The sequence below is a fragment of the Apostichopus japonicus genome, chromosome 20 (genome assembly GCF_037975245.1).
Source record: "Apostichopus japonicus isolate 1M-3 chromosome 20, ASM3797524v1, whole genome shotgun sequence".
Lineage (NCBI taxonomy): Eukaryota > Metazoa > Echinodermata > Holothuroidea > Aspidochirotida > Stichopodidae > Apostichopus > Apostichopus japonicus.
The window spans coordinates 9,377,260-9,391,185 of record NC_092580.1 but is presented as its reverse complement, the minus strand read 5'-3'; positions in this window follow the sequence as shown (position 1 = coordinate 9,391,185).

The window sequence follows — 13,926 nt, the reverse complement described above, 5'->3', positions numbered from 1 at the left end:
ATCGGTACCGCACAATCGATTTATCGGTACCGCACAATCGATTTATCGGTATCGCACATTCGATTCATTGGTACCGCACATTCGATTTATCGGTACCGCACATTCGATTAATCGGTATCACATGTTGGATTAATCGGTACCGCAGATTTGATTTATCGGTATTTCACGTTCGATTTGTCGGTACCGCACAATCGATTTATCGCTATCGCACATTCGATTTATCGGTACCGCACAATCGATTTATCGGTACCGCACAATCGATTTATCGGTATCGCACGTTCGATTTATCGGTACCGCACATTCGATTTATCGGTACCGCACAATCGATTTATCGGTACCGCACAAAGGATTTATCGGTATCGCACATTCGATTTATTGGTACCGCACATTCGATTTATCGGTACCGCACATTCGATTAATCGGTACTGCAGATTTGATTTATCGGTATCCCACGTTCGATTTATCGGTACCGCACAATCGATTTATCGGTACCGCACAATCGATTTATCGGTACCGCACATTCGATTAATCGGTATCACACGTTCGATTAATCGGTACCGCAGATTTGATTTATCGGTATCTCACGTTCGATTTATCGGTACCGCACAATCGATTTATCGGTACCGCACAATCGATTTATCGCTATCGCACATTCGATTTATCGGTATCGCACATTCGATTTATCGGTACCGCACATTCGATTGATCGGTACCGCGCAATCGATTTATCGGTATCGCACATTCGATTGATCGGTACCGCGCAATCGATTTATCGGTACCGCATACTCGATTTATCGGTATAGCATATTCGATTTATTGGTATCGCACTTTCGATTTATCGGTACCGCACAATCGATTGATCGGTACCGCACATTCGATTGATCGGTATCGTAAATTCGAGCAATCGGTATCGCACATTCGATTTATCGGTATCGCACATTCGATTTATCGGTACCGCAGATTCGATTAATCTCTATCGCACGTTCGATATATCGGTAACGCACATTCGATTGATCGGTTCCGCACAATCGATTTATCGGTACCGCACATTCGATTTATCGGTCTCGCACATTCGATTTATCGGTATCGCACGTTCGATTTATCGGTACCGCATATTCGATTGATCGGTACCGCACAATCGATTTATCGGTACCGCAATATCGATTAATCGGTATCGCACATTTGACTTATCGGTACCGCACAATCGATAAATCGGTCTCGCACATTCGATTTATCGGTACCGCACAATCGATTTATCGGTACCGCACATTCGATTTATCGGTACCGCACATTCGATTTATCGGTACCGCATATTCGATTTATCGGAATCGCACATTTGACTTATCGGTACCGCACAATCGAGATATCGGTTCCGCATATTCGATTTATCGGTATCGCATATTCGATTTATTGGTATCGCACATTCGATTTATCGGTATCGCACATTCGATTTATCGGTATCGCACATTCGATTTATCGGTACCGCAGATTCGATTAATCTCTATCGCACGTTCGATATATCGGTAACGCACATTCGATTGATCGGTTCCGCACAATCGATTTATCGGTACCGCACATTCGATTTATCGGTCTCGCACATTCGATTTATCGGTATCGCACGTTCGATTTATCGGTACCGCATATTCGATTGATCGGTACCGCACAATCGATTTATCGGTACCGCAATATCGATTAATCGGTCTCGCAAATTTGACTTATCGGTACCGCACAATCGATTTATCGGTACCGCACAATCGATTTATCGGTATCGCACATTCGATTTATCGGTACCGCACATTCGATTTATCGGTACCGCACATTCGATTTATCGGTACCGCATATTCGATTTATCGGAATCGCACATTTGACTTATCGGTACCGCACAATCGAGATATCGGTTATGCATATTCGATTTATCGGTATCGCATATTCGATTTATTGGTATCGCACATTCGATTTATCGGTACCGCACGTTCGATTTATCGGTACCGCACGTTCTATTTATCGAACCGCACTTCCGATTTATCGGTACGGCACAATCGATTTATCAATACCGCACATTCGATTGATCGGTATCGCTCATTCCATTTATCGGTATCGCACATTCCATTTATTGTTATCGCACATTCGATTTATCGGTACCGCGCATTCGATTGATCGGTACCGAGCAATCGATTTATCGGTACCGCACAATCGATTGATCAATATCGCATATTCGATTTATCGGTACCACAATATCGATTTATCAATACCGCACATTCGATTTATCGGTACCGCACATTCGATTTATCGGTACCGCACTTTCGATTTATCGGTACCGCACAATCGATTTATCAATATTACACATTCGATTTATCGGTACCGCAATATCGATTAATCGGTCTCGCACATTCGATTTATCGGTACCGCACATTCGATTTATCGGTATCGCACATTCCATTTATCGGTATCGCATATTCGATTTATCGGTATGGCACATTCGATTTATCGGTACCGCACATTCGATTTATCGGTACCGCAAATTTGATATATCGATATCGCACATTCGATTTATCGGTATCGCACTTTCGATTTATCGGTACCGCACAATCGATATATCTGTACCGCACATTCGATTTATCGGTATCGCACATTCGATTTATCGGTACCGCAATATCGATTAATCGGTCTCGCACATTTGACTTATCGGTACCGCACAATCGATTTATCGGTACCGCACATTCGATTAATCGGTATCGCACGTTCGATTTATCGGTACCGCACGTTCGATTTATCGGTACCGCACAATCGATTTATCGGTATCGCACATTCGATTTATAGGTACCGCACATTCGATTTATCGGTACCGCACAATCGATTTATCGGTATCGCACATTCGATTTATCGGTACCGCACATTCGATTTATCGGTACCACACATTCGATTAATCGGTATCACACGTTCGATTAATCGGTACCGCAGATTTGATTTATCGGTATCGCACGTTCGATTTATCGGTACCGCACATTCGATTTATCGGTACCGCACATTCGATTAATCGGTACTGCAGATTTGATTTATCGGTATCCCACGTTCGATTTATCGGTACCGCACAATCGATTTATCGGTACCGCACAATCGATTTATCGGTACCGCACATTCGATTAATCGGTATCACACGTTCGATTAATCGGTACCGCAGATTTGATTTATCGGTATCTCACGTTCGATTTATCGGTACCGCACAATCGATTTATCGGTACCGCACAATCGATTTATCGCTATCGCACATTCGATTTATCGGTATCGCACATTCGATTTATCGGTACCGCACATTCGATTGATCGGTACCGCGCAATCGATTTATCGGTATCGCACATTCGATTTATCGGTACCGCGCAATCGATTTATCGGTACCGCACACTCGATTTATCGGTATAGCATATTCGATTTATTGGTATCGCACTTTCGATTTATCGGTACCGCACAATCGATTGATCGGTACCGCACATTCGATTGATCGGTATCGTAAATTCGAGCAATCGGTATCGCACATTCGATTTATCGGTATCGCACATTCGATTTATCGGTACCGCAGATTCGATTAATCTCTATCGCACGTTCGATATATCGGTAACGCACATTCGATTGATCGGTTCCGCACAATCGATTTATCGGTACCGCACATTCGATTTATCGGTCTCGCACATTCGATTTATCGGTATCGCACGTTCGATTTATCGGTACCGCATATTCGATTGATCGGTACCGCACAATCGATTTATCGGTACCGCAATATCGATTAATCGGTCTCGCACATTTGACTTATCGGTACCGCACAATCGATTTATCGGTACCGCACAATCGATTTATCGGTATCGCACATTCGATTTATCGGTACCGCACATTCGATTTATCGGTACAGCACATTCGATTTATCGGTACCGCATATTCGATTTATCGGAATCGCACATTTGACTTATCGGTACCGCACAATCGAGATATCGGTTCCGCATATTCGATTTATCGGTATCGCATATTCGATTTATTGGTATCGCACATTCGATTTATCGGTATCGCACATTCGATTTATCGGTATCGCACATTCGATTTATCGGTACCGCAGATTCGATTAATCTCTATCGCACGTTCGATATATCGGTAACGCACATTCGATTGATCGGTTCCGCACAATCGATTTATCGGTACCGCACATTCGATTTATCGGTCTCGCACATTCGATTTATCGGTATCGCACGTTCGATTTATCGGTACCGCATATTCGATTGATCGGTACCGCACAATCGATTTATCGGTACCGCAATATCGATTAATCGGTCTCGCAAATTTGACTTATCGGTACCGCACAATCGATTTATCGGTACCGCACAATCGATTTATCGGTATCGCACATTCGATTTATCGGTACCGCACATTCGATTTATCGGTACCGCACATTCGATTTATCGGTACCGCATATTCGATTTATCGGAATCGCACATTTGACTTATCGGTACCGCACAATCGAGATATCGGTTATGCATATTCGATTTATCGGTATCGCATATTCGATTTATTGGTATCGCACATTTGATTTATCGGTACCGCACGTTCGATTTATCGGTACCGCACGTTCTATTTATCGAACCGCACTTCCGATTTATCGGTACGGCACAATCGATTTATCAATACCGCACATTCGATTGATCGGTATCGCTCATTCCATTTATCGGTATCGCACATTCCATTTATTGTTATCGCACATTCGATTTATCGGTACCGCGCATTCGATTGATCGGTACCGAGCAATCGATTTATCGGTACCGCACAATCGATTGATCAATATCGCATATTCGATTTATCGGTACCACAATATCGATTTATCAATACCGCACATTCGATTTATCGGTACCGCACATTCGATTTATCGGTACCGCACTTTCGATTTATCGGTACCGCACAATCGATTTATCAATATTACACATTCGATTTATCGGTACCGCAATATCGATTAGTCGGTCTCGCACATTCGATTGATCGGTACCGCACATTCGATTTATCGGTATCGCACATTCCATTTATTGGTATCGCATATTCGATTTTTCGGTACCGCACATTCGATTTATCGGTACCGCACATTCGATTTATCGGTACCGCAAATTTGATATATCGATATCGCACATTCGATTTATCGGTATCGCACTTTCGATTTATCGGTACCGCACAATCGATATATCTGTACCGCACATTCGATTTATCGGTATCGCACATTCGATTTATCGGTACCGCAATATCGATTAATCGGTCTCGCACATTTGACTTATCGGTACCACACAATCGATTTATCGGTACCGCACATTCGATTAATCGGTATCGCACGTTCGATTTATCGGTACCGCACGTTCGATTTATCGGTACCGCACAATCGATTTATCGGTATCGCACATTCGATTTATAGGTACCGCACATTCGATTTATCGGTACCGCACAATCGATTTATCGGTATCGCACATTCGATTTATCGGTACCGCACATTCGATTTATCGGTACCGCACATTCGATTAATCGGTATCACACGTTCGATTAATCGGTACCGCAGATTTGATTTATCGGTATCGCACGTTCGATTTATCGGTACCGCACAATCGATTTATCGGTACCGCACAATCGATTCACGGTATCGCACATTCGATTTATCGGTATCGCACATTCGATTTATCGGTATCGCACGTTCGATTTATCGGTACCGCACAATCGATTTATCGGTACCGCACAATCGATTTATCGGTATCGCACATTCGATTTATAGGTACCGCACATTCGATTTATCGGTACCGCACAATCGATTTATCGGTACCGCACAATCGATTTATCGGTATCGCACATTCGATTTATCGGTACCGCACATTCGATTTATCGGTACCGCACGTTCGATTAATCGGTATCACACGTTCGATTAATCGGTACCGCAGATTTGATTTATCGGTATGTCACGTTCGATTTATCGGTACCGCACAATCGATTTATCGGTACCGCACAATCGATTTATCAATACCGCACATTCGATTTATCGGTATCGCTCATTCCATTTATCGGTATCGCACATTCCATTTATTGTTATCGCACATTCGATTTATCGGTACCGCGCATTCGATTGATCGGTACCGAGCAATCGATTTATCGGTACCGCACAATCGATTGATCAATATCGCATATTCGATTTATCGGTACCACAATATCGATTTATCAATACCGCACATTCGATTTATCGTTATCGCACATTCCATTTATTGGTATCGCACATTCGATTTATCGGTACCGCACATTCGATTTATCGGTACCGCACATTCGATTTATCGGTACCGCACTTTCGATTTATCGGTACCGCACAATCGATTTATCAATATTACACATTCGATTTATCGGTACCGCAATATCGATTAATCGGTCTCGCACATTCGATTTATCGGTACCGCACATTCGATTTATCGGTATCGCACATTCCATTTATTGGTATCGCATATTCGATTTATCGGTACCGCACATTCGATTTATCGGTACCGCACATTCGATTTATCGGTACCGCAAATTTGATATATCGATATCGCACATTCGATTAATCGGTATCGCACTTTCGATTTATCGGTACCGCACAATCGATATATCTGTACCGCACATTCGATTTATCGGTATCGCACATTCGATTTATCGGTACCGCAATATCGATTAATCGGTCTCGCACATTTGACTTATCGGTACCACACAATCGATTTATCGGTACCGCACATTCGATTAATCGGTATCGCACGTTCGATTTATCGGTACCGCACAATCGATTTATCGGTACCGCACAATCGATTTATCGGTATCGCACATTCGATTTATAGGTACCGCACATTCGATTTATCGGTACCGCACAATCGATTTATCGGTACCGCACAATCGATTTATCGGTATCGCACATTCGATTTATCGGTACCGCACATTCGATTTATCGGTACCGCACATTCGATTAATCGGTATCACACGTTCGATTAATCCGTACCGCAGATTTGATTTATCGGTATCGCACGTTCGATTTATCGGTACCGCATAATCGATTTATCGGTACCGCACAATCGATTCACGGTATCGCACATTCGATTTATCGGTATCGCACATTCGATTTATCGGTACCGCACATTCGATTTATCGGTACCGCACATTCGATTAATCGGTACCGCGCAATCGATTTATCGGTACCGCATACTCGATTTATCGGTATAGCATATTCGATTTATTGGTATCGCACTTTCGATTTATCGGTACCGCACTTTCGATTTATCGGTACCGCACATTCGATTGATCGGTATCGTAAATTCGAGCAATCGGAATCGCACATTCGATTTATCGGTATCGCACATTCGATTTATCGGTACCGCAGATTCGATTAATCTCTATCGCACGTTCGATTTATCGGTTCCGCACTTTTGATTGATCGGTACCGCACAATCGATTTATCGGTACCGCAATATCGATTAATCGGTCTCGCACATTTGACTTATCGGTACCACACAATCGATTTATCGGTACCGCACATTCGATTAATCGGTATCGCACGTTCGATTTATCGGTACCGCACAATCGATTAATCGGTACCGCACATTCGATTTATCGGTATCGCACATTCCATTTATTGGTATCGCATATTCGATTTATCGGTACCGCATATTCGATTTATCGGTACCGCACATTCGATTTATCGGTACCGCAAATTTGATATATCGATATCGCACATTCGATTAATCGGTATCGCACTTTCGATTTATCGGTACCGCACAATCGATATATCTGTACCGCACATTCGATTTATCGGTATCGCACATTCGATTTATCGGTACCGCAATATCGATTAATCGGTCTCGCACATTTGACTTATCGGTACCACACAATCGATTTATCGGTACCGCACATTCGATTAATCGGTATCGCACGTTCGATTTATCGGTACCGCACGTTCGATTGATCGGTACCGCACAATCGATTTATCGGTATCGCACATTCGATTTATCGGTACCGCACATTCGATTTATCGGTACCGCACATTCGATTAATCGGTATCACACGTTCGATTAATCGGTACCGCAGATTTGATTTATCGGTATCGCACGTTCGATTTATCGGTACCGCACAATCGATTTATCGGTACCGCACAATCGATTCACGGTATCGCACATTCGATTTATCGGTATCGCACATTCGATTTATCGGTATCGCACGTTCGATTTATCGGTACCGCACAATCGATTTATCGGTACCGCACAATCGATTTATCGGTATCGCACATTCGATTTATAGGTACCGCACATTCGATTTATCGGTACCGCACAATCGATTTATCGGTACCGCACAATCGATTTATCGGTATCGCACATTCGATTTATCGGTACCGCACATTCGATTTATCGGTACCGCACATTCGATTAATCGGTATCACACGTTGGATTAATCGGTACCGCAGATTTGATTTATCGGTATCGCACGTTCGATTTATCGGTACCGCACAATCGATTTATCGGTACCGCACAATCGATTTATCGGTACCGCACGTTCGATTAATCGGTATCACACGTTCGATTAATCGGTACCGCAGATTTGATTTATCGGTATGTCACGTTCGATTATCGGTACCGCACAATCGATTTATCGGTACCGCACAATCGATTTATCAATACCGCACATTCGATTTATCGGTATCGCTCATTCCATTTATCGGTATCGCACATTCCATTCATTGTTATCGCATACTCGATTTATCGGTATAGCATATTCGATTTATTGGTATCGCACTTTCGATTTATCGGTACCGCACTTTCGATTTATCGGTACCGAACATTCGATTTATTGTTATCGCACATTCGATTGATCGGTACCGCACATTCGATTTATCGGTACCGCACATTCGATTTATCGGTACCGCAAATTTGATATATCGATATCGCACATTCGATTAATCGGTATCGCACTTTCGATTTATCGGTACCGCACAATCGATATATCTGTACCGCACATTCGATTTATCGGTATCGCACATTCGATTTATCGGTACCGCAATATCGATTAATCGGTCTCGCACATTTGACTTATCGGTACCACACAATCGATTTATCGGTACCGCACATTCGATTAATCGGTATCGCACGTTCGATTTATCGGTACCGCACAATCGATTTATCGGTACCGCACAATCGATTTATCGGTATCGCACATTCGATTTATAGGTACCGCACATTCGATTTATCGGTACCGCACAATCGATTTATCGGTACCGCACAATCGATTTATCGGTATCGCACATTCGATTTATCGGTACCGCACATTCGATTTATCGGTACCGCACATTCGATTAATCGGTATCACACGTTCGATTAATCCGTACCGCAGATTTGATTTATCGGTATCGCACGTTCGATTTATCGGTACCGCACAATCGATTTATCGGTACCGCACAATCGATTCACGGTATCGCACATTCGATTTATCGGTATCGCACATTCCATTTATCGGTACCGCACATTCGATTTATCGGTACCGCACATTCGATTAATCGGTACCGCGCAATCGATTTATCGGTACCGCATACTCGATTTATCGGTATAGCATATTCGAGTTATTGGTATCGCACTTTCGATTTATCGGTACCGCACTTTCGATTTATCGGTACCGCACATTCGATTGATCGGTATCGTAAATTCGAGCAATCGGAATCGCACATTCGATTTATCGGTATCGCACATTCGATTTATCGGTACCGCAGATTCGATTAATCTCTATCGCACGTTCGATTTATCGGTTCCGCACTTTTGATTGATCGGTACCGCACAATCGATTGATCGGTACCGCAATATCGATTAATCGGTCTCGCACATTTGACTTATCGGTACCACACAATCGATTTATCGGTACCGCACATTCGATTAATCGGTATCGCACGTTCGATTTATCGGTACCGCACAATCGATTAATCGGTACCGCACATTCGATTTATCGGTATCGCACATTCCATTTATTGGTATCGCACATTCGATTTATCGGTACCGCATATTCGATTTATCGGTACCGCACATTCGATTTATCGGTACCACAAATTTGATATATCGATATCGCACATTCGATTAATCGGTATCGCACTTTCGATTTATCGGTACCGCACAATCGATATATCTGTACCGCACATTCGATTTATCGGTATCGCACATTCGATTTATCGGTACCGCAATATCGATTAATCGGTCTCGCACATTTGACTTATCGGTACCACACAATCGATTTATCGGTACCGCACATTCGATTAATCGGTATCGAACGTTCGATTTATCGGTACCGCACGTTCGATTTATCGGTACCGCACAATCGATTTATCGGTATCGCACATTCGATTTATAGGTACCGCACATTCGATTGATCGGTACCGCACAATCGATTTATCGGTATCGCACATTCGATTTATCGGTACCGCACATTCGATTTATCGGTACCGCACATTCGATTAATCGGTATCACACGTTCGATTAATCGGTACCGCAGATTTGATTTATCGGTATCGCACGTTCGATTTATCGGTACCGCAATATCGATTTATCGGTACCGCACAATCGATTCACGGTATCGCACATTCGATTTATCGGTATCGCACATTCGATTTATCGGTATCGCACGTTCGATTTATCGGTACCGCACAATCGATTTATCGGTACCGCACAATCGATTTATCGGTATCGCACATTCGATTTATAGGTACCGCACATTCGATTTATCGGTACCGCACAATCGATTTATCGGTACCGCACAATCGATTTATCGGTATCGCACATTCGATTTATCGGTACCGCACATTCGATTTATCGGTACCGCACATTCGATTAATCGGTATCACACGTTGGATTAATCGGTACCGCAGATTTGATTTATCGGTATCGCACGTTCGATTTATCGGTACCGCACAATCGATTTATCGGTACCGCACAATCGATTTATCAATACCGCACATTCGATTTATCGGTATCGCTCATTCCATTTATCGGTATCGCACATTCCATTCATTGTTATCGCATACTCGATTTATCGGTATAGCATATTCGATTTATTGGTATCGCACTTTCGATTTATCGGTACCGCACTTTCGATTTATCGGTACCGCACATTCGATTGATCGGTATCGTAAATTCGAGCAATCGGAATCGCACATTCGATTTATCGGTATCGCACATTCGATTTATCGGTACCGCAGATTCGATTAATCTCTATCGCACGTTCGATTTATCGGTTCCGCACTTTTGATTGATCGGTACCGCACAATCGATTTATCGGTACCGCAATATCGATTAATCTCTATCGCACGTTCGATTTATCGGTTCCGCACTTTTGATTGATCGGTACCGCACAATCGATTTATCAGTACCGCAATATCGATTAATCGGTCTCGCACATTTGACTTATCGGTACCACACAATCGATTTATCGGTACCGCACATTCGATTAATCGGTATCGCACGTTCGATTTATCGGTACCGCACAATCGATTTATCGGTACCGCACATTCGATTGATCGGTATCGCACGTTCGATTTATCGGTACCGCACAATCGATTTATAGGTACCGCACATTCGATTTATCGGTACCGCACAATCGATTTATCGGTACCGCACAATCGATTTATCGGTATCGCACATTCGGTTTATCGGTACCGCACATTCGATTTATCGGTACCGCACATTCGATTAATCGGTATCACACGTTGGATTAATCGGTACCGCAGATTTGATTTATCGGTATCGCACGTTCGATTTATCGGTACCGCACAATCGATTTATCGGTACCGCACAATCGATTTATCGGTACCGCACGTTCGATTAATCGGTATCACACGTTGGATTAATCGGTACCGTATATTTGATTTATCGGTATGTCACGTTCGATTTATCGGTACCGCACAATCGATTTATCGGTACCGCACAATCGATTTATCGCTATCGCACATTCGATTTATCGGTACCGCACAATCGATTTATCGGTACCGCACAATCGATTTATCGGTATCGCACATTCGATTTATAGGTACCGCACATTCGATTTATCGGTACCGCACAATCGATTTATCGGTACCGCACAAACGATTTATCGGTATCGCACATTCGATTTATTGGTACCGCACATTCGATTTATCGGTACCGCACATTCGATTAATCGGTATCACACGTTCGATTAATCGGTACCGCAGATTTGATTTATCGGTATCGCACGTTCGATTTATCGGTACCGCACAATCGATTTATCGGTACCGCACAATCGATTTATCGGTACCGCACATTCGATTAATCGGTATCACACGTTCGATTAATCGGTACCGCAGATTTGATTTATCGGTATCTCACGTTCGATTTATCGGTACCGCACAATCGATTTATCGGTACCGCACAATCGATTTATCGCTATCGCACATTCGATTTATCGGTACCGCACTTTTGATTGATCGGTACCGCACAATCGATTTATCGGTATCGCACAATCGATTTATCGATACCGCACATTCGATTTATCGGTATCGCACATTCGATATATTGTTATCGCACATTCGATTTATCGGTATCGCACAATCGATTTATCGGTACCGCACATTCGATTTATCGGTATCGCACATTCGATTTATTGTTTTCGCACATTCGATTTATCGGTATCGCACGTTCGATTTATCGGTACCGCACTTTTGATTGATCGGTACCGCACAATCGATTTACCGGTATCGCACTTTCGATTTATCGGTACCGCAAATTCAATTTATCGGTATCGCACATTCGATTTATTGTTATCGCACATTCGATTGATCGGTACCGCACATTCGATTTATCGGTACCGCAGATTCGATTAATCTCTATCACACGTTCGATTTATCGGTTCCGAACTTTTGATTGATCGGTACCGCACAATCGATTTATCGGTACCGCAATATCGATTAATCGGTCTCGCACATTTGACTTATCGGTACCACACAATCGATTTATCGGTACCGCACATTCGATTAATCGGTATCGCACGTTCGATTTATCGGTACCGCACAATCGATTTATCGGTACCGCACAATCGATTTATCGGTATCGCACATTCGATTTATAGGTACCGCACATTCGATTTATCGGTACCGCACATTCGATTTATCGGTACCGCACAATCGATTTATCGGTATCGCACATTCGATTCATTGGTACCGCACATTCGATTTATCGGTACCGCACATTCGATTAATCGGTATCACATGTTGGATTAATCGGTACCGCACATTCGATTTATCGGTACCGCACATTCGATTAATCGGTATCACATGTTGGATTAATCGGTACCGCAGATTTGATTTATCGGTATTTCACGTTCGATTTGTCGGTACCGCACAATCGATTTATCGGTACCGCACAATCGATTTATCGCTATCGCACATTCGATTTATCGGTACCGCACAATCGATTTATCGGTACCGCACATTCGATTTATCGGTACCGCACATTCGATTAATCGGTACTGCAGATTTGATTTATCGATATCGCACGTTCGATTTATCGGTACCGCACAATCGATTTATCGGTACCGCACAATCGATTTATCGGTACCGCACATTCGATTAATCGGTATCACACGTTCGATTAATCGGTACCGCAGATTTGATTTATCGGTATCTCACGTTCGATTTATCGGTACCGCACAATCGATTTATCGGTACCGCACAATCGATTTATCGCTATCGCACATTCGATTTATCGGTATCGCACATTCGATTTATCGGTACCGCACATTCGATTGATCGGTACCGCGCAATCGATTTATCGGTATCGCACATTCGATTGATCGGTACCGCGCAATCGATTGATCGGTATCGTAAATTCGAGCAATCGGAATCGCACATTCGATTTATCGGTAT